This window comes from Orcinus orca, chromosome 15 (genome assembly GCF_937001465.1).
Source record: "Orcinus orca chromosome 15, mOrcOrc1.1, whole genome shotgun sequence".
NCBI lineage: Eukaryota > Metazoa > Chordata > Mammalia > Artiodactyla > Delphinidae > Orcinus > Orcinus orca.
Genome location: NC_064573.1, coordinates 9,052,411 through 9,075,320, shown reverse-complemented (window position 1 = coordinate 9,075,320; position 22,910 = coordinate 9,052,411).

The following is a 22,910-nucleotide window of genomic DNA, read 5'->3' as shown; positions in this document are numbered from 1 at the left end:
AATATTTATATATGATATAACAGACTGTGAAAACCAGATTTATATTTAAATGTCCAAGGTATCAAAATAAATAATTTTATTGCAGGTTTAGATAATGTATTCTTGCATGTAAGCTGATTTCCTAAATACCAACTTTTATAGTCTTAAAGAATAGGTTTACAATAAGTATTTTAACAAATTTTTTCCTAAAATCCACAGGAGTAGATCATTTTAATGAAAACTATATTTTTCAAATTAACTTAAGGCAGCATTCGAACTCTTTGTTTTAGCACTGTAATGGGAACTTTAAGAAGTGTTGGTCTTACACTAATTGTCCCCAGAAAACTATAGTTCCTGATCTCTTCTGAATGTAATTTAACATCTAAAAAATAATATTACAAATTTTCCTTCACGGTTACTTTTCAACTTGTGGTGCTGTTAGCATTTATATTTCCAGGAGCCGTCTTTTAAAATGTGTTGTTTATAAATATCATTGTGTGGGAAGCATCCTAGGAGATATGATAGAACTGCACATAATAGATTAAATAGGCCTTATTTTTTATGCTTTATTTTTTCCAGGTTTATTGAGGTATACCTGACAAATATTGTATATAGTTAAGGTGCACCACGTGATGATTCAATATACCTATATATTGTGAACTGATTACCAAGATCTAACTAATTAACATATCCATCATTTCACATAGTTACAATGTTGTGAGCATGTGTGTGGTTAAGATCAACTCTTTTAGTAAATTTCAAGTATAAATACAATATTATTAACTATAGACAGCATGTTTTACATTAGATCTCCAGAAGTTACTGATCTCTCATAACCAAAGCTCTGTACCCTTTGACCAACTTCTCTTCATTTCCTCCTGGCAACCACCATTCTAAACTACATGGATTTTTAATGTGTATCTGAATGTGTAAGAACGTCTACTTGAAATAAAGTTATCATGTAATCTATTTTGTCTCCTTACATGTTTGTTTTTGTTTTGTTTTTAATTTCTTCTTTCTTGGCTATATTCTGAAGAGTTGAGAATATATTGATACCATAAATTACACTTGTATATCACAGTATTATTATACAGACAAGTAACAGAGGTCCAGAAAAGTTCAGTAACTAACCCAAGGATGTATAATAACTGGTAGTCTAGAAAGAAGTCAGATCTACCTTGCAGTTTCCTGAGAGACCGGGGCTCCTAAGGAAGACATTGCTCTGCCTAGTGATCAAGCTGATGGTCCACTGTGAGTTTTCCACCATCCCGGAGAGGCCAACAGTCCCTGCAAACCTTCACAGAGCCTCAAATTCCCTTGAAACTGGTCTTTCCCAAGGAGATAGAGCCATCCAGTGGACACAGAATTCTAATTTAATATTGTACACTATTTGTCATGCTGGATTGTATACCAGCCTCTGAGGAAGTTCAGGGCTAATTCTGTTATCTCTTTTTACCTCAAATATCACCAGTTCATTCCTCAGGTTACTGATTTTTTGCAGTATCCATTGCCATCAGAACCATCATTCCCAATATTCCTCTTCTCTCCCAAGCTCCCCTTCTCTTCCAAGCTCATGCCCTGTGCTTTCTTCAAGTCATTAAGAAATTGCTCCTATATTCTCTACTTCATGAGTTCACCTTTGTGCTTAAATGAAAGGCTGGCTGGGTCCATGAAGACCTGTCTCTCCAAGAACCTCTATTTCCACATTTCTGTGGAAGATAGTCTAGCCCTCTTGACCCTTGAACTCCCACCACCATTTGTTTTATTTACCACACTTTACCCACATTTTCTCAAAAGTTTGCACTTGGGCTTGCCATCTCTGATAACTACTATGTTTAAAATCGCAACTTCAAGTATTCCTTTTTTCTAAACTTGTACCTGCTCTCCTTCCAGCTTATTTAGTATGGTCTGTCTACTCTATCACTTATGCAACTTCATGACTACCAGTTCATTGACATAAACTTGATTTCTCTAACTATCACTCCCTTATGGGTTCTCCCTTCCTTTATTATCTGGCCTAGGCTTTATGCTACATCAAAACATCATTCACTATAAAATGCACTTAACTCTTTGTATCTACCTCCCTCCTAATTTACCTGTTGAGCTATGCCCCAAAGCTGGTCAGATTCAAATATTTGCATATTTACTTAATACTTTCCCAGCTGAACATCTTGAGTCAATTATCTAAGGGAGTAAGGGGATATGGAGCATTCCTTATCACAGGTAAGCAATCATGGGCTTCTTCAGGGGAGGGAATGAGGATGGTTGAGTTTAGTGTTGAAGTGATAGGTAATGACTCATGAAAGAAAAGCAACAACATTTCAAAGGAGGTAAAGCAATTATCTAAGCAGTGTCTAGTGTTTGTTGTCAATAGAAGAGTGTGTACAGCATGAGGAATCATTATGGTAAATACCACAGAACTAAATTAACTGAAACGTTCACATGTTTGCAATTGCTGCCCTATATCTTAGACAAGGTAGAAATGTCTTGGCTACTGAGTGTAATAAAATAAGTAATAGTCCTCTGATGTGTAATTGAATCAATACTACTAGAGCCAATCCACATGTTTCATGAAAAAAAAAATTAGAAAAGATTTTAGAAATCTAGAACCATGGAGACAAATAGATTTACATCGGCTTTTCCAGTATTTTTTTCTTAAATGGGATTATGCTTCTTTTAGTTTGAAAAGTATGAAAAAGTTTAAATATATTTGCATTAACAAATGCCCTTATGTAGTTTTAAAATGGTGATATAAGGCAAAGTTTTCTCAAGACATGGATAGAAGGAGATCTTTTGAACTCCTCAGCTCCTGGATCAGTTTTGAGTAAAGACTTATTTGTCCTATGCCCATCTTAATTAAATATTTTACCTTCTTCACAATAAACACTGAAGACACTAAACACGTAAGCAGACCATAGGCTCCGGGGTCAGGATGTTAGAAAACAACTTCACTGAGGAATAATACAAATCTATTCAGATAACAATCACAACAGCCAATCCAAGGGACCCTACTACTAGGAAATCAGGCAAAACTAAATAAGCCAAAAAATGAAGAGACTCAAATAAAGATCCAATCTCAATTCAGCAAGAGCTCACCAGCCAGCTGTGGACAGCGTGGCATGTTGAACTCATGTTCAACAGCATGTTGAAATAGAGACAAAGGGCAAGGCAGACCTGCTCAATGTCACTAAATTGGGTCTATGGCAGTGAGGTCTTATCTCTATAGAAACTTCACTTTGTTACCATTCCATATGGTATTTTATACCATCTTTGCACCAAGTAAACCACACAAAACAAGGAGCATCTCAGTAAAAGTATGTTAGAAAAGACATTTTAAATAGGGGATTATGACAGATGATTCTGGGGAGGATTTATGGAAGTAGGGCCTTACTCAGGATTAGGTATGTTCAGGAAACTAGAGCAATTCTGCAATAGATTATCTTAGTAACATTATTTAGAATAGGGGAAGAATAAAGTTAAAACTATATGTGCTGAAGAAGAAATAGTCACTCATATTAGTCAAGATAAGAGGATGACTTTTTGTGTTGCTCATTACCGTCACAGAATGGTTTGTCTAAGTTTGGTATTCAGTAAAATTATTACTGTTCATTAGGAAAACATTGAGGATTAACTTTAAGTGCCAGGCCAGCTGCTAGAAAAACCAACACCTAACTCTTAGGTACAAGCTAGCGCCCATCTTTCAGAGCTTTCTTTTTCCCATTAATATCAGTTTGAAATCTCTTAAGTAAAATTTCAGTTCATAAGATTTATCCATCATCTAGTAGCCCACGTCACTTTTGTGACTAACATTACCTTACTTGGAATGCACATTATACAGCTTGTCCTCTATGTAAAGGACACAGTCGTTGGCGAGAACAAGCAGAAGTTAAAGAATGTTTCTTCCAAGTAACACATGTAAGCACATATGTTATGCCTTTATGTTTTCCATTGCATATGATAAAAATATAACAATAAATTAAAGGTCTTTTATATTCATAATTAAGATATCAGTACTCCTTCCAAAGCAACTTAAGGCAACTCATGCATATACTGTAAAACTCTTATGATAAAAATGTATATAAAACTCTTATAAAAAATATATGCACATAGAGCTTTCATTTATATCCAAAGGTAATCTCAGGAACATGGGAGAGAGAGAGAGTGAGACAGAGACAGAGTCAGAGACAGAGTGGGAGAGAAAGGTAGAAATAATTTAATAAATCTGGCTAACATAAAAACTATTATTGACCACTAAATTTATCATTGAATGTCTGGCAACAAACAAGAGAAAAGAGTTATATAATTTCATAAAGAAAAATTTTTTGCCTTTTAACTAATTCTAAATGTAGTTTAAGAGCTACTTTTATCAAAGATAGGCAGGAATATTACAGACTATTTCATCAACAAACCAAATAAAGAAAATATACTTAATATATTCATGGAACTTTATGACTGAATTCTCAATAAAATTTCAAGATAGAGAATTAATTAAAACTCAGGAGAGTAATTTATTTAAGTGGGAGGAGGAAAATAAAAGAAGAAATTAATAAGGGCCAAGTATGTAACTTCTTACAGATGGTCATATAAAAGAATTTAAAATATCTATAAAATAAATAGATTGATTTTTAACTGCCTTTGTAATACCCTTGCCTCTTTTTCAAATGGGCTTAAGGAAATTATTAGCAGCCTTTTCAAAGATAAAACTCTCAGACAGGAAATTGAGAAGCCTATTATTCCATGTAATTAGTGAAAGACAGAATCCTACCTGAGGCTACCACATGTGAATTTGAAAGCAGGAATGTCTAAAAAATAAGTTTTAAATATGCTTCAAGTAACAGTTTTATAGCAACCAAGAGTTCTAGTGTTCCTAGCATCCCAACACATCATAAAAGATGGAAGACATGACGTTTTCAACCTCAAAATTCAGAAGGAAATGTGGTCCACAGCAACGATCATAGACTTGGTTATGCTTCCATGAACACCTGGACTTGAGCAGCAAGTATTTCCTGACTCATTTCCATGATGAATTATCTTGAAAATATCTCCTTACATAATAGGGCAAGTGGTCTGCAGGATGGAGTTTGGAGAATTGATGTTCTGACTTTTAGAGAATTTCCGGAAAGGTATTTCTCTCAGCATATGGAAAAATCTTCATGAGACAGGTCTTCGTCCATGTAAAATGGGAGTTTTAGCATAAGAAAAAACTATTCACATATTATTTGCTCTTTGCTATAGCTGGACAGCTCTTCGCACATCTGGTTGCCACATCAGGGTTTCTTGGGTTTGTTTTTTTAGTAAGTTAAATTAAAGAAGCCACATTTAAGACACAGATTTTTTTTTTCTTTTAATCACTCCAGACTGAAATCTGCCAGAGTACATGATCCCATAGTCTCAAAGTAGGATTGCAATATTGATTTTGTAGAAACATCAATAACCTGGGATCTATTTTGAGTGTAAACAACTTCACCTATAAGTTTCTGTGATGCTAAGGTTTGCTCGCAGATTGACCAGAATCAAGCAAGTAAGCCCACTGATTAAAACTATGGAAAAAAGATAATCTATATTCTCATTAAGAAGACTGGATAGCTTGAAAGATCAGAAGGCAACATTGTTCCTGCTGTGCACCTGCTATATCCCTGAAGTTGGGTTTATGGTTGTAATTAACATAGGGGAGATTAGAGTCTTTAGTCTTCAGCTCTGGATCATTATTTAGAGTATAATATGCTACTTTTACTTTTGAATTTCAGAAAGAGCTGACAGAGTGGTGAGGTGCCCTGTGTGATAAACCACATGCAGGACTCAGGAGGTTTGAACATAAATGGTGGTGAATAATAGCATCTCATCTATTACGGGAAGGGAAAATTTTAGGTTTAGTGAAGCCTTGGCAACCCCAATTTTCTCACTCTTCCTCATGTTTTCCAAGGGAATAGAGGAGCTAATAAAAAAACAAACTTGGATATAGCAAAGCAGTAAAAGCAACAATAATTCATGGTATGCTGGTAAACAGAGTCCCAGAGCATGGGGACCTCATTTGTAGTACTTGCCAATGTCCATGGTGTGAACACTACCATCATTACAGATTTTGAGCTACCACCGTGACACCACTAAGTATATCATTCTGAGAGTTCTGAAGGAAGATATATGGAAAAAGTCAAAGAAAATCAAACAGGATTACAATGGTTGTGTTTCTTTGTTAGGTTATAGGAGTCTTTTTTTTTTTCTCTTAATTTCCCTCTCTCTTTTCCTTTTTCTTTCTTTATTTCCTAAATTGCATGTAATGCTTATATAACATATTTACTATAATATAATATTAGTATTTTTAATAGGAGTTTCACAAGTTTTCTTTATTAGGAAAACATTAGTAAAAATAATTATAATAAAATAAATATTGTTATATAACCAAAAACATAATCACAAAAGGAGTTTGAAGCTTAAACATCACACACAAGTTGTTGGAAGAAGCAGATGTCTAATAGATTCATCGATTTACTTAATAAAAATAAATAAGAAGCTCTACTGTACTGCAGCTATGCTTTTGGTCAATGGAGTTTCCCTTTCCTCTCCAGAACAGTGTTTTACAAATTGTGGTCCCTGGATCAGCAACATCAAGACCTGGGAATTGATAAAAATGCAAATTCTAGGGCTCTGTTTTAGACCTACTACACTGGAAACTGGGTATGGATCCCAGCAATCCGTGTTTTTAACAAACCCTCCAGGAAATTCTGATGCATTCTTGAGTTTGAGAACCTCTACTCTCGGACACATGTTCTAAGTCACTGGAACACAAGGAATTCTTCAGAGTGAAGAAGTGTTTTCTGAGATGTTCCCAAAATCACTGGAAGAGAATCAAGCAAGTTTGCTACCTCTTATCCTTTTCTGCAAATATTTAATATTTTAGATTCTAGGCATTAACCACCTAAGTAATCAGTAACAAAGCCCAAAAATATAGTCAACATGGGGGCTAGCATTCAGCCTTAGTTCGTTCCATTTAAAATTGTAAAAAATTAATTAACAGAAACCTTAACTAAATAGAGCTGGGAGACCAGAAGGGGATGCTCTCATGTCCTGCAATGATAGAGTCCAACAGGAAGAAGAAAACTCCCTCTTCTTGCCTGGCAAGAGTTCAGCCAATGAGAGATGGTTACAGCTCAGCCAATGAAAAGCCATGGACTCCTTATTTACTGTAGGTCTCCCAACTTCCTCTTCGTCTCTATAAAAAGTGATCTTCTTTCCCTGCCCCACAGGGACTTGCACAGGGCTCGTCATGGTTACAGACCCTGAATTGCAATTCTCTGTTGATGCCATATAAACACCTCTTTGCTGAAGAAGTATCTGGCAGTCTCTTTTAGGTCAACAAAATACACTACTAATCACACTTTTCCCAAATAGGTTATGTTGAATTAAAGGTAAAGCTTCCCCCAAACATTTTAATATTTGTAGTTTGATCACTATCACAGTATCACATAGTTATTAAAATAGATTCATTTTTGTACTTGCTTGAAAATAAGATTCTTCAGACTCAAAGACTATTTCTTCTACATCTATGAATATAGGACATGTAAGGGGCTAAGTTAACAGTTCACAATACTCAAAGTTTTATATTTCTCACTGTAGGTAACAGAAACCTCAGTAATTTGTATAACATATATTATGTAACTTTTGTGTATCTTACTCAAATCTAACAGCATTTTAAATAAAATTAAAGTCAAATTCAATTCAGTTTACAATGATTTTTAATTAGGTATTAATATAGACACACTGGCAAAGGGTTGTGTACTTGTCTGTTATAATTTTAGAAAGTAAAATAGATATTAATTAGTATGTCAGTAAGGGAAAACGCCTTCTACATAATTGCAAAACCAGCACATTCTCAGTTTATATGCTTGTCACTGCAAGTTTAGAAGAAAATGTATTTCTTTTTAAGTTTCAAATCACATTTTCAGACAAAAAAAAAAAGGTAAGAAGGCTATAGCCCATTACTTGAGGGCAGAGTCAGATTGACTCATTGCAGCCTTATGGTACCTTCTGTTTGCAACAATCAAATGAAAGGGCACAGGCACAATTCACAGTGAGGATGAGCTCAGCTCTAACTAATATAAAATCTATGGACATTTAAATTCCTGGCTGTCAAATGAAAGAAACTTATAAACAAAGGAAACTGACCAAAACCCATAAACCTATCTGTTAAGTGGTAGATAGCAAAGCTTTTGATTTAGTCATTAAATTAGAACAGTATAATATTGGTTCACCTGGCTTTATTGGCTGAAAATAAGGAAAAGGAGCAAAAATAAGAGTTGTTAACAAGAATTTTTGCTAAATATTTCAAGCACATAGCTACTACATCAGTGGAAGTACTGAACAATTCATTTGGGATAATGTTGCAATCATGCTCATATAGTTATAATAAGAAAATAAATTCTGAACGTTAAGAAAATAAACCTCATTTCATATTTCTCTCTTAAGTTCTAATAAGGGGATGGCTATTTTAATTCATATCTATAAATGCAAATGCATTACACAGAAAAAATATATTTGTTTTAACTTATCAACCTATCTTGATCTCATTTATAACAACTGCATAGTTGATTTTATTATGAAGATATTTTTTAAATAAATTCCCCCACTAAAATATGTGAAAGAATTATGATAAGCCACTTTAGGAAGGCTTTTAACTCTTTGGGGTTGTTATATAATAATCATCACCATAATGTTTTAGAGGTTCAAATTCTAAGGAAAAAAATAACTTGTGTGTAAGCAAAACCTTCTTAAATCATTCCCTTTCATAAGTATTTGAAACTCTGTAGTTTTTATATAATACTTTAGAAGTAAATAACTGGCCTAGTCAGCAGTGTTTGAAGTGTTACATAGCTAGCTCTTGAAAAGGCTTAGGTTATTCTGTGACAACTCAATATATTTATTAGATATTCTTCTCAGGAAGTTAAGTGATAGGACTACAAGCTACATGATGTAATATGTAGCTTGTAGTCCATGTAGGCCATGATGTAATATGGCCCTTTTTTTGTAAATGTCTCCTAATTTCCCTGGACAACTCATCATTCTGTACAGAAAAGGAGCAGTTTAAATGCTAAGTACTTTATATTATTAAAGCATGTAATGGTTTAAAAACACCTCTGAAAAATTAATATATAAATATATATTCCTTACAAGAGTAATTAAAGATTTGGGAAATACTGAGATCATAATCTAATTGCTCCATACCATCATTTTTCAGGTATCAACTGGGTAAAAGTTTATGAAATCATGCTCAGGGGAGGATTTACGAAGCATGTAGTTCATCCTCCAGGTAAGGATTCATCAAAACTGTTCAAGACACATGAGAAAATATGTCCCTTCTAAATAATTCTGTAGGAGTTTTCCTTATAGCCTAGAAAAAGCGTATTCCTCTATCAGCTCTTTACTGTTAGGAAATAGACTGTTTTCTTTCCTGCTCAGACAAACACTTAGTTGTGATCACATATGTGGCTCTGTGCTCATCCGACCTGCTCTGTGATTTTCAACACACTTTTCTAAGCCCTTAACCGAGAGTAATTAGAAGATGAAGAGCTATTTGGCCTCAGTGCATCATGTTCTTGTGACAGGTGGCCAGAAACACACAAAGAAAAGGAAAAAAGTTGTGGCTACTGATCAAGATAATTAAATTTATACATTCTGGTGATATCAGAAATTATTAACAACACTTATTACAGAAGGAAGAGGGAAAGAGGTGGGAAAATAGACTTCTCATGCAAATGAAACAGCATGACTGCTCCAAAGTTCAGAATATAATAATAATAACAATAATAAACTTGAAAAGACCCTAAGTTACTCTTTTTCCTTAATATTTTATGACACATTGAATTTTAAATTACTAGTACTGTCTTCAATTTCCTTATAACAAGCATATTGTTAAAAGTCTTTTTAAAGCAAAAAAAAAAGTGATGATACACACTATTCCAATCTAATGTATCATTTGAAAGTTCTCTTAAGATAAACTGTAGTAGAAACCTACACATAGGGACTTCCCTGGCAGCGCAGTGGTTAAGAATCCACCTGCCAATGCAAGGGACACAGTTTTGAACCCTGGTCCGGGAAGATCCCACATGCTGCAGAGCAACTAAGCCCATGCGCCACAACTACTGAGCCTGTGCTCTAGAGCCTGCAAGCCACAACTACTGAGCCCCTGTGCCACAACTACTGAAGCCCATGCCCCTAGAGCCCGTGCTCCTCAACAAGAGAAGCCACCACAATGAGAAGCCCACGCACCGCAATGAAGAGTAGCCCCAGCTTGCTGCAACTAGAGCCCGCGCGCAGCAACGAAAACCCAACGCAGCCAAAAATAAAATTAATTAATTAAAAAAAATACACAAAGAAACCTACACATAAATAATTGTAGATAACATTATCAAACTGTAACATACTATTTAAAACATTTGGAAGCTATATTTTTCCCCAGCTGTACTGAGATATGATTGACAAATTAAAATTGGATATATTTCAGTTGTAACACATGAGGTTTTTAAAGGGGTACAACATGATTTAATGTATATGTTAATTGTGAACTGATTACCATGATCACGTTAATCACCTCACAAGGATACCATGGTGGGGGAGGGGAGAAAACAAGATTTACTCTCAGCAAATTTTCAGTATACAATACAGTATTATTAGTTATAATCACCCTGCTCTACATAATCCCCAGGGTTTATTCATTTTATATCTTGAATTAATTGAACAACCACTTTCTAATTGGTAGTGGGAAATGATTACTAAGTATTAAAAAAATAGTAGAAACAAAGAGAAGATGGCATATGTGAGAAGACAATTTTTACTTAAGTACAGTGATGTCTAAAGAAATATTTGACATTTAGGGTTGCTCTCAGCCAGCAATGTGAAGAAATATGAAATACAGATATCTTCTCCTCATTGCAACGGACTCTCTGTAAGTTATTGTGAGCTGACACAATTAGAGAAACCGGAATCCTAAGGAACTCTGATAGGTGTCCACATTCTGTAAACTCACATTCACCCTTGTGGCTTCGTCAGAAATACACTATCAGAGAGATGAGAGAAGAGGTAGCTCAGCAGTTGGAAGAGCTGAGCCAATGGCCCTGAATAATTTTACGGGATCTCAGAGAAGCTACTAGCAGCAGCGGAGGGGCCTCAGGGTGAACGTTTGCTGTGTGGGGTTCACTTCTAAGGTTTCATCGCTTCAAGGGTTGAGCCTTTTTTGTCTAACAAGATTCACAGATTCACGCTGAGAAAAAGTCAAAAGTTCAGCTCTAAATAACCTCAAGGACAGAGTATTTTGTATTCATTCCTTTCCTGTTCAATATGAGAAAAAATATCAGAGACATGGCAGAATGGCATGGACCTCAAAAAGGTTTCTGCTTTACAAGCTGTATTAAAAAGTAAGATAGAAAGAAAAAGTAATGCCTTGGCTATAGACATGTCAAAACCCCACTGAAATGCCATCTTACCTCTTTGACCTTTAAATTAGTGATCACAAGTCCATTATTCTTTTAAGTATTTTGAACAACGATATATGTACTTCTGCCCCAAAGAACTGCATTCCAGAAGATGATCACTGGGTGTCTTTGCTTCACCAGTTCTATATTCTGCTTGAACAAAAGGGAAGTTGCCAAGAACTGGTTTTACACATCTGGGGAGGGAGAGGAGCAACACCTCCACTGAGAAGGGTATTTAGTAGGATATGAAGCAAAGGAAAAACACTTGTTTTGTTTTTTTTTTAAAGCACTGGTGAAGAATTCTGGATAAGTAAATTGATTATTTCTCTTTTTTTTCTGTTAAATCATCCTGAAGTAGAACTAAAAATGAGATGCACAAATTCTTAGCCACAGTTAAAATTGAAGTGGTTATTAGAAATCCAGAATCCAAAATATGAGGCCTCTGAACAACAATTAAGATAAAACAAAGATACAAGAGAGGGCTTCCCTGGTGGCGCAGTGGTTAAGAATCCGTCTGCCAGTGCAGGGGACACAGGTTCCAGCTCTGGTCTGAGAAGATCCCACATGCCACGGAGCAACCAAGCCCGTGCGCCACGACTACTGAGCCTGCACTCTAGAGCCCTCGAGCCACAACTACTGAGCCCGTGTGCCACAACTATTGAAGCCCCGCGCCTAGAGCCTGTGCTCTGCAACAAGAGAGGCCACCGCAATGAGAAGCCCGCGCACCGCAACGAAGAGTAGCCCCTGCTCGCTGCAACTAGAGGAAGCCCACGCGCAGCAACGAAGACCCAACACAGCCAAAAATAAATAAATAAATTTATTAAAAAAACAAAAAGATACAAGAGAATGTTAGGTGTAACATTCATGGCTGCAGATCTCAGACAAACCCCAAACTAGACTCTCATCCCCTAAATAAGTGGGCTGTTTTAATGTGAAAAATTCTAGTTATTTGTTTCCCACGAAAGAAACTCAGAGTTGAGGCATCTAGCTGGAGCAAGCCTGGGCCCCGGTTGGTTTCAAGGAGTAATCAAAAGAGTTGGGCTAAATGAGGAATCAGTCAACCACTTAGACCTGGAAGACAAGCCTTGACATCCACCTCCGCTGGGCAGGGCTGAGCTGCGCTGGCTTCCCAGAGTCAGATGCTAAAGAAACTCAGAACACAACCTTGTATTACAAGAAAGAACACAAGGAACAATAAAGGCTAACTACAAAGAATCCATTAAAAAAAAAAAAAGTGTAGGAAAAACAAATGATTTCAGTAAAACAGGAGATTTTAGTAAAATTATCTTTGGACTAAAATGAACCAAAAACATGTCACTGAGTTAAAGTGAAGTGTAAGCTATGAGGCAGAACTTCGAATTATGAGGGATCTTTTCCTGATTATGCCAAGCATTGATCTCAGTGAATGGACTTGTGTGGTGACCTAAGAAATGTGTGAAATTTGGAACAATAATGCTTGTTTATGAAGGACATTTGTATTTTCATTACGTTTGGCACTCAGCCAGACAGAATTTCAAGTTTCCAAAGTAATTCCAGCATCTGGCTTTACACCCCACAGCCCAGCTCCACCCAGACATCAGGCCCCAGTTGAAAGAAGAGACTCCTTTAGAATTCTAGAGAATCTCCTTTAATAATTAACAATCAATTTAATTTAATGGACAACTGTTTGAACATTTGGTAGCCAACTTGCCACCTCTCCCGGTTCCCTATTTTAAAATTGGTTTTCAGTAATTTTACACACAAATGGTTAATTTGTTCTTAGAGCTATTCAGATCGAAGAGAGACCTAAAGTTGTTTTGTGGTTAACTCAGCCCCCTGAGGACCCCATTGTTCAGAGGCTGAGCTCAATAAACTTGCTAAAAAATCTAGGTACAAAATGCGAATTGACTATACTTTAGATTCCTCCTAACATTCAGCTGAATCTTAATACTTACACATCTCATATAGCACACCCTTTAAACTGATGGGGTTCAGGGCAGGCTGCCTCAAGATATGCCACTTGGGCATGCAGATTATTTTGAGTTGAAAGCAATCAAGGCCCAAATGATTCAGGAAGAAACTTTTATCTTCCCCTCAACTGCCTAAAAGAATTTAGATAGAGGACCTGCTCCAGGCAGGGAGCTTTCACCATAGATAAATAACTACAGTATAGTAAGAACTGGGAGTGTGTAGACAGGGAGGAACCTACCAAAGTCTATTCTTTTAAATTTCCTCTCTGGGTCTCATTGTTTCCATATGCCCAGCAAAAACAGACATTTGTTTTTCTCAGCCAACTGTGAATGTGAATGATCTTCCTCCCTTTTCAAGTCCCAGATGCCTACCCTCTTCTCTTCATCTCAGAACAGCATATAAACCTAAATAGCCTGACTGTCGTTTGGCTCTTACGGAGTCCTGGTACATATGTAATTAAATTTCTTTTTTCTTCTGTTACTGTCTCATGTCAATTTAATTATTAGGCCAGTCAGAAAAACCGAGAAGGATAGAGGAAAATTTTTCCTCCCCAACAATACAAACATTCATCATTAGAATTTTCCATAATTGCTTTTGCTTGTTTTTCTTTTGGTCCCCATGAACAGATGTCTTTATACTAATACCCTGTTGAGAGAGTGCCCCAATCATTTGATACACTGCATTCTCAGAAAGTTTACCTTTTTTTTTAAACCACTTCTATGCACACTTTAACAATGAACTATATTTAGTTCCCAATTCACATAGAAGTAATAAAATCATGACATTTCCACACATATGTATATAGCATTCTCAATGAGAATATCAGAATGGCCTTGCAATAATCTTGTCATATTAAATTTAAAAAGTGAAGTGACTCAGCTTCTGAGTTCTTTAATACATCAGATATCTTGCTTGTTTAATAGGAACAGATAGTCATTAAATTGTTTATACAAGCAGAAAAAAAACAGTCATATTTATAACTGTGGCAAATAACTAATGAACTATTAGCCATATTCGGGAGGAGAGTGCGTGCACACACACACACACACACACACACCCCTTTATTGTTATATTTGATATACTTGAAGATTTTTCAAGACAAAGAATTTCTAGAATTGTTACTTTCACTCTCAGAAAGTTTTATCTCTGTGTATTTGAGCAACCAAAGCAACATGAACCAAAATTTACAGGATCCTTCCCAAATATTGTAATTGGTTTTTCTTTAACAGCATAATGCTATAAAAGTAAAAAAAAATGTTTGCTATTATATATAACTAATATTAGTAATGTTAATAAGGGGAAAACTATTTTGAAAGGCTAATATGTTACATAAAATTATATATACTGAACCAGGGTGAGGTTTAAAATACCCAGCTGTGACAATTTTGTCAATATGTAAAGTAATTAACTACAACTGTAAATTGAAGCATCTAATTTAATAGTCCTAATGATATTTATAATTCTCCTCCAAAGTGTCATGCAAGGATTGTCAAGTACTTCATAAAATTAATACTCTACTTCTCATTCCTGCTGCTGGCCAAGAACATCATACTGCATCCCTAAGAGACATTTGAAAGAAACTGTTGTGCTTGAATTTTAATACTAAAGAGTAGAAAAAAAGAAAGAGGCACTTCCATATAAAAGATCAGAAATGCACCTGAGATCAGAGGTTTTCTAAGTTATAATATTTAGTTTGAAATAATTTACAGTGAATCATTATGAATTCCGTAAACTTGGAAAGCCAAAGTTTTAAACTTGGGCTTAATTCTCCAAATACTATAGCCAGGAGGGATTCAAACAAGGACAGTCTACAGATGTGATTCTAATTCCAGGCTAGGTGGGTGAAGAACAGCTGGACCTAGGACCAAACCCTCCCTGCAAAGTGAGGAACTTAGGAAACTCTCATCCAATATCTATCCAGCACAGAAAATTCATTCTGTTCCCAGGTAAATGCTGCCCTTATAGTTTCATCCAGAAACCAGACTATGAACTAAACAAGAACTTTTCAAACATTCTTGGAGTTGCTGGTACTAGGATAAATCTTTGCCTAGACACTGGTTCTTCCGTAGCTTTATTCTCACTTTCCTCATCAGAGTTCCAGACACCCACATCTTTTGAAAACAGAAGGTAATTCATGTAGACCTTGGGGAAATGTAGGCAACACTTGGTACAGTGGAGCTTAGTGGAATGTTGTTCGGACAAATAAAACTAATGTGTAAAATCTCTGTCTGCTGTCAACCAGTTGTATGGCTTTGGGGCCCTTCCCTAACTTCACTTTTCTTGTTTATATTATGTGGTATCAGACATATACGGTGCTCACGGAGTGGCTGGATAGATTAAATGAAATGTACAGTGGGGATAAACAACTTGAATTATTTCAAAGTTGTTCAATAAACACCACTCGTTTCTACAAATTATCTTCTTTCTCCTACCGCTGCCCTCTTGATACCCCTTCATCTTCCCTGCTCACAGCCACCCACCTTCAGCTCAACATAAACAACAGAATAAAGTAACTAAGAATGTGTTTCCTTCAGCGTGGCACAGCTGACTTTTAAGAGGTCCAAATGTTGATTTTTGAGGTTTCATAAAACATAGTTTGTGTTGCAAGAGCAAAGAACCAACAACACTTTGGAGGGAAGAGTCCAGAAGAAAAAAAAAAACAGCAAAAATTTGTTCTAAGTACACTGTATACTGGATGTCTAAGTGATTTAAGAAGTACAGAATGGTATTTAAGCTGTGAGGAATGAGGATCCCTGACACTGTGCATGGATGGTTGGCAGGCAGCTAGAGATAGATGACACGTAGTCCATGACCATGAGGTTCTCAAGGTCTTCAAGGTCATACATCTGTAAGAGTCCTTAACAGGCGGTGTACAAATCTGTTATTTCAGCATCCACTCAGAGCTCCACCTAGCCAGATGACTTGCATTAAAGGAAAGCAAATACACAGCAGGGTTTTGCTGCTTGTAATGTCTATTAACAGTGGAAATCAAGTTTCATAAAACTGATTTTTGATAAAAAATATTTTTTCTTCTCTGTGAACAGAATCTATATATACATATATATATAAATGCCTTTCCTAAGGTTTGTTTCTGTCTCTAGTGAGATAGAAAAAGAACCCTAAACCTTGTCAGAATGAATAATGCTCTAGAGGAGGGCCTTAAGTGAGAAGGACATAGAGGCCCACATGATATGCAGCCTTAGAAAGAAAAGAATTGTTCCACATGTTTTTGCCAAAATTTCTGTTACATAAATGCTTCCTAACCTGTTCTTTACTGGGGCAGCAGCATTTTCGTTTGGTCAGAGTTAACAGAATACTCTTCAAGCATACTCAATGTGACTTTGTACATTGAGATATGGAATATAATTGTAAAATGAAGAGCACGGAGGAACCAGTGGTATTCACTTATTCTCACTTTTCTTAGTGTGTCTAAAATAGGGGAAAACAAATAGTATTGTATTCTGTCTTTTACAAAAAGGAGATAAGCAAAATCCAGTAGTTGCCTAACCAAGATGATTTTCTGATTTTAAAGAAAGCTGAAATTGCACATGAAACTCTCCTGCATTCTCTGGCAAAGAACCCCACAGAATAAGGAGAGAATACCAAATCAAGTAAACTATTATTAAGAGCAGAGCTATTCATACCTAACGAGGCCAAAATTGGGTGAAGAATGCAGAAGGAAATTAGGATAATTTGTCCCCAACATCCAAATCAATAGGGAAAAACTGAAAAATGTAAAGAAAGGATGAACTGGAGGTTACGTGCTGCAGGGGATTTTAAAGAGCGCATACCTATTATTTTTCCCAATGATGCTTTTTGAGATCAGTGTACGTAGTAAAGCCTGTGGCTTTTCGTCTGTTTCCTCTCATATTCTTTGGCGTTGTTGTCCAAGGGGAGACTGGGAAGGGCTGGCTATTGTGGATGGTTATGATCTTGTCCTCTTGTGAATCACCTCAGTGAATGAGAAATTCCAATGAATTGCTGCCTAAATTGTTCTTCCTTCTGCTTACTTTTGCCAGAGAGTTATGGATTTACTCAGAGGGGAGATGAAGAATCAGACAAGAGCATCCGGAAAGGCATCACTCATAACAGGATAACCTTCTCTCCATTGGGACATAACAAGCACTTATGCTCTGTATACAAGTTAGAGGTAAAGTCCTTCCTCCTTCTTTAAAAAGAAAAAAAAAAAGTATCATCCAAATGGGATGTTGCAAATGTATGTCACAGAGGTAACTGTGAAATACAAAGAAAGGCTGGTTAACCAAACTGTCAAATCACTCTGTTATACATGCTACCATTTTTTTGAAACCTAATTGGCATGTAATAAAGTACATATACTAAAAGTGTACATTTTGATAAATTTTACGTATGTATACATCTGAAAAGCCATCACCCTGCTCAAGACAGTGAAATTAATCAACGCCAAAAGTTTCCTGATGTCACTTTGCATTCCTGCCTGACGATCATAATTCAATCAGGGGAAACCACTGATTCACATTTTAACTAGATTTGTTCATAATTTACAGAATTTTCTATAAATGGAATAACAGACAATATGCTTTTTTGCCTAGCTTTCTTCACTGAGTAAAATTATTTCGAGATTTATCCATTTTGTTGCTGTACCAAGAGTTCATTTTTAAAAATCTGAGTGGCATCCCATTGAATGGATATGCCATACATTTTTAATCCATTCATTGGTTGATAGAATTTCAGGGTAACTCCATCTTTGTCCTGTAACAAATAAAGTTGCTATGAACACTCGTTTGCATGTTTTTGTATGGACATATGTTTTTATTTATCTTTGGCATGTACCTAGGAGGGGAACTGCCAGATTATATGGCAGATCATCCTTTTATTATTAAGAAACAAAATGTGTTTTTCAAAATGGTATAACAATTTAAATTTCTGCAGCAGAGTATAAGAGTTCCAGTTCTTCCACATTTGTGCTAACACTTGCCATGGTGAGGATTTGAATTTTAGCATTTCTGATAGGTGTATCATGACATATTGTGATTTTAACTTCCACATCCTTAATAAGTAATGATGGTCATTTGTCCATGTGCTTACATGCTATCCACACATATCTTTTGGGGGGAGCAGTATCTGCTCAAATCTTATGCCCATTTTTAAATGGGTATCTACTTTCTTATTATTGAATTTTGAGAGTTCTTTATATATTCTAGGTACAAGTGCTCCAACAGATATAAAATTTGAAACATTATCTCCAGTATGTGGCATTTCTTTTCATTACCTAAGTTCTTTTCAAAGAATAGAAGCTTTAAATTTATCAATGTACTTTTTTATAGATATCCTTTATTTGTAAATTTAAAAAATCTTGGCCTAATGCAAGGATGTATTTTCTTCTTAAAGATTTATAAGATTTAGGGTTTACATTTACATCCATATGGAGTCGATTTTGTGTATGATGCTAGGTATAAAGAGTGCAGCAGGTATTATAGGGTCTATTTTTGTCCCACTATTGAAGCAATGAAAATTTTAATACTCTACCTTCTATACTTAAATTTTAAGGTTTTATACTTTGGTTGGTGGTAACATGAACTAAATATGACCCTGAGTGATTTCCAGCACTGCTCCCTCTGCTCCTCTGAGTTGGTTTTGCTGTGAGCCTAGGTTATTTTCCTTACATATACCTCCTGATCATTACCCAGATGGAGGCATGAGAAAGACCCTTTGCAGACCTATGTAGCACTCTTTCTGGGCAACTCTCTCCTCTCCACTACCCTGCCCTGCACTGTCTACCTGCCTTGGCATCTGCAGACCCCAACTTTGTATGTTCAATTCAAAGAGACTGCCAGGTTATGCCTGGGTTCCCTTCTCTATATTTTGTTTTCAAAGTTCATTATAGGAAGTCAGCTGGTGCAACTGTAGGGTTCACCTCATTTATTTCTCCCCTACAAATACCTATGGCCTATAATATGTGATGTCTGATCTCCTAAGAGATTCTTTCACATACATTTTCATGTTTTTAAATTGTCCTAGGCATGGGATTAATACCAAATCTAGTATTTCTTCTTGGCAGAAAACCAATGTCCTTAATTAAAATTTTATTTATAATATTTTTCATTTATTCAATAAAAGAACTTTCAACTGATAATCTTGTTTGTGTAGCATCTTTCCTTTATTTCATGGATATAACATTTTATTTCTCTAAATAAAGTTTTCCTGAGGTTTTCTTCTGCCTACTGCTAGCCTCAATCTAGAAAACTTGCATTGGTTGTACTGTCAGAGGGGATGCATTCCCATAAAATAATATTGCATTTAAAAGTCTCATACAAATTAATTAAATAGCAGACAGAGTCACAGGAACACATGGTCCATCTTGTGTTTTATCTGGATTGTAACTGAGGGAAATATTTATACTCCAAAGGATGAGATTAATGGAGGGAAGATTTTAAATTATATATAAGGATGTAGTTTAATAATTTATAACTAAGAGATAGTCTGGGTAATGTATACCACTACTGTTCAGCACATTGACACTGATCAAAATCAGATCCAATAATACATCATATAGTTGAATAACCTATTTTTGCTTTTCTCCTTTTGGCCAGTCATATGGTTAATGATAGATGTTCACTATCCTATTAAACACTGCCTAAGTCAGAAAATCAAAAGTTCAGTTCTGGATCACTAAAAGTTAAAAAATAAATATCAACTAATCCAATAATACATAGACATTGTTGATTAATAAATATTGGTATAATAAGCAACAACCTCCAACTGCCTGTTAGATTTTGAACCCATTTTTATATCATTCTTGCTTAATTTGTGCAGCTAATACAAGTAATTGTTGCTTCCACTAACTTGGAATTTTTTTTTGAAGCATGTAACACTTTACTGGATTAGAAAGAGGAGAGTTGCTCTTAGATACCCTCACCCACCAGACGGCAGACAGCAGAAGTAAGAAGAACTACAATCCTGCAGCCTGTGGAACAAAAACCACATTCACAGAAAGATAGACAAGATGAAAAGGCAGAGGGCTATGTACCAGATGAAGGAACAAGATAAAACCACAGAAAAACAACTAAATGAAGTGGAGATAGGCAACCTTCCACAAAAATAATTCAGAATAATGATAGTGAAGATGATCCAGGACCTCGGAAAAAGAATGGAGGCAAAGATCGAGAAGATGCAAGAAATGTTTAACAAAGACCTAGAAAAATTAAAGAACAAACACCTAGAAGAATTAAAGAACAAACAAAGAGATGAACAATATAATAATTGAAATGAAAAATACACTAGAAGGAATCAATAGCAGAATAACTGAGGCAGAAGAACAGATAAGTGACCTGGAAGACAGAATGGTGGAATTCACTGCTACAGAACAGAATAAAGAAAAAAGAATGAAAAGAAATTAAGACAGCCTAAGAGACCTCTGAGACAACAATAAACCCAACAACATTCACATTATCAGGGTCCCAGAAGGAGAAGAGAGAGAGAAAGGACCAGAGAAAATATTTGAAGAGATTATAGTCGAAAACTTCCCTAACAGGGGAAAGGAAATAGCCACCCAAGTCCAGGAAGCACAGCAAGTCCAATACGGGATAAACCCAAGGAGAAACACACTGAGACACATAGTAATCAAATTGGCAAAAATTAAAGACAAAGAAAAATTACTGAAAGCAGCAAGGGAAAAATGACAAATAACATACAAGGGAACTCCCATAAGGTTAACAGCTGATCTCTCAGCAGAAACTCTGCAAGCCAGAAGGGAGTGCCATGATATACTTAAAACAATGAAAGGGAAGAACTACAACTAAGATTACTCTACCCGGCAAGGATCTCGTTCAGATTCGATGGAAAAATCAAAAGCTTTACAGACAAGCAAAAGCTAAGAGAATTCAAAACCACCAAACCAGCTCTACTACAAATGCTAAAGGAACTTCTCTAAGTGGGAAACACAAGAGAAGAAAAGGACCTACAAAAACAAACCCAAAACAATTAAGAAAATGGTCATAGGAACATACACAGCGATAATTACCTTAAATGTGAATAGAATAAATGCTCCAACAAAAAGACACAGGCTTGCTGAATGGATACAAAAACAGGACCCATATATATGCTGTCTACAAGAGACCCACTTCAGACCTAGAGACACATACAGACTGAAAGTGAGAGGATGGAAAAAGATATTCCATGCAAATGGAAATCAAAAGAAAGCTGGAGTAGCAATACTCATATCAGATAAAATAGACTTTAAATTAAAGAATGTTACAAGAGACAAGGAAGGACACTACATAATGATCAATGGATCAATCCAAGAACAAGATATAACAATTATAAATATATATGCACCTAACATAGGAGCACCTCAATACATAAGGCAACTGCTAACAGCTATACAAGAGGAAATCGACAGTAACACAGTAATATTGGGGGACTTTAACACCTCACTTACACCAATGGACAGATCATCCAAAACGACAATAAATAAGGAAACAGAAGCTTTAAATGACACAAAAGACCAGATAGGTTTAATCGGTATTTATAGAACATTCCATCCAAAAACAGCAGATTGCACTTTCTTCGCAAGTGCACATGGAACATTCTCCAGGATAGATCACATCTTGGGTCACAAATCAAGCCTCAGTAAATTTAAGAAAACTGAAATTATATCAAACATCTTTTCTGACCACAACACTATGAGATTAGAAATGAATTACAGGGAAAAAAAGTAAGAAACACAAACACACGGAGGCTAAACAATATGTTACTAAATAACCAAGAGATCACTGAATAAATCAAAGAGGAAATCAAAAAATACCTAGAGACAAATGACAATGAAAATATGACAATACAAAACCTGTGGGATGCAGCAAAAGCAGTTCTAAGAGGGAAGTTTACAGCTATACAAGTCAACCTCAAGAAACAGGAAAAATTTTAAATAAACAATCTAATCTTATACCTAAAGGAACTAGAGAAAGAAGAAAAAACAGAACCCAAAGTTAGCAGAAGGAAAGAAATCATAAAGATCAGAGCAGAAATAAATGAAATAGAAACAAAGAAAACTATAGCAAAGATCAATAAAACTAAAAGGTGGTTCTTTGAGTAGATAAATAAAATTGATAAACCATTAGCAAGATTCATCAATAAAAAGAGGGAGAGGGCTCAAATCAATTAAATTAGAAATGAAAAAGGAGAAGTTACAACAGACACCGCAGAAATACAAAACATCCTAAGAGAGTACTACCAGCAACTCTATGCCAATAAAATGGACAACCTGGAAGGAATGGACAAATCCTTAGAAAGATATGACCTTCCAAGACTGAATCAGGAAGAAATAGAAAACATGAACAGACCAATCACAAGTAATGAAATTGAAACTGTGATAAAAAATCTTCCAACAAACAAAAGTCCAGGACCAGATGGCTTCACAGGTGAATTCTATCAAACATTTAGCGAAGAGCTAACACCCAGCCTTTTCAAACTCTTCCAAAAAATTGCAGAGGGAGGAACACTCCCAAACTCATTCTCTGAGGCTACCATCACCCTGAT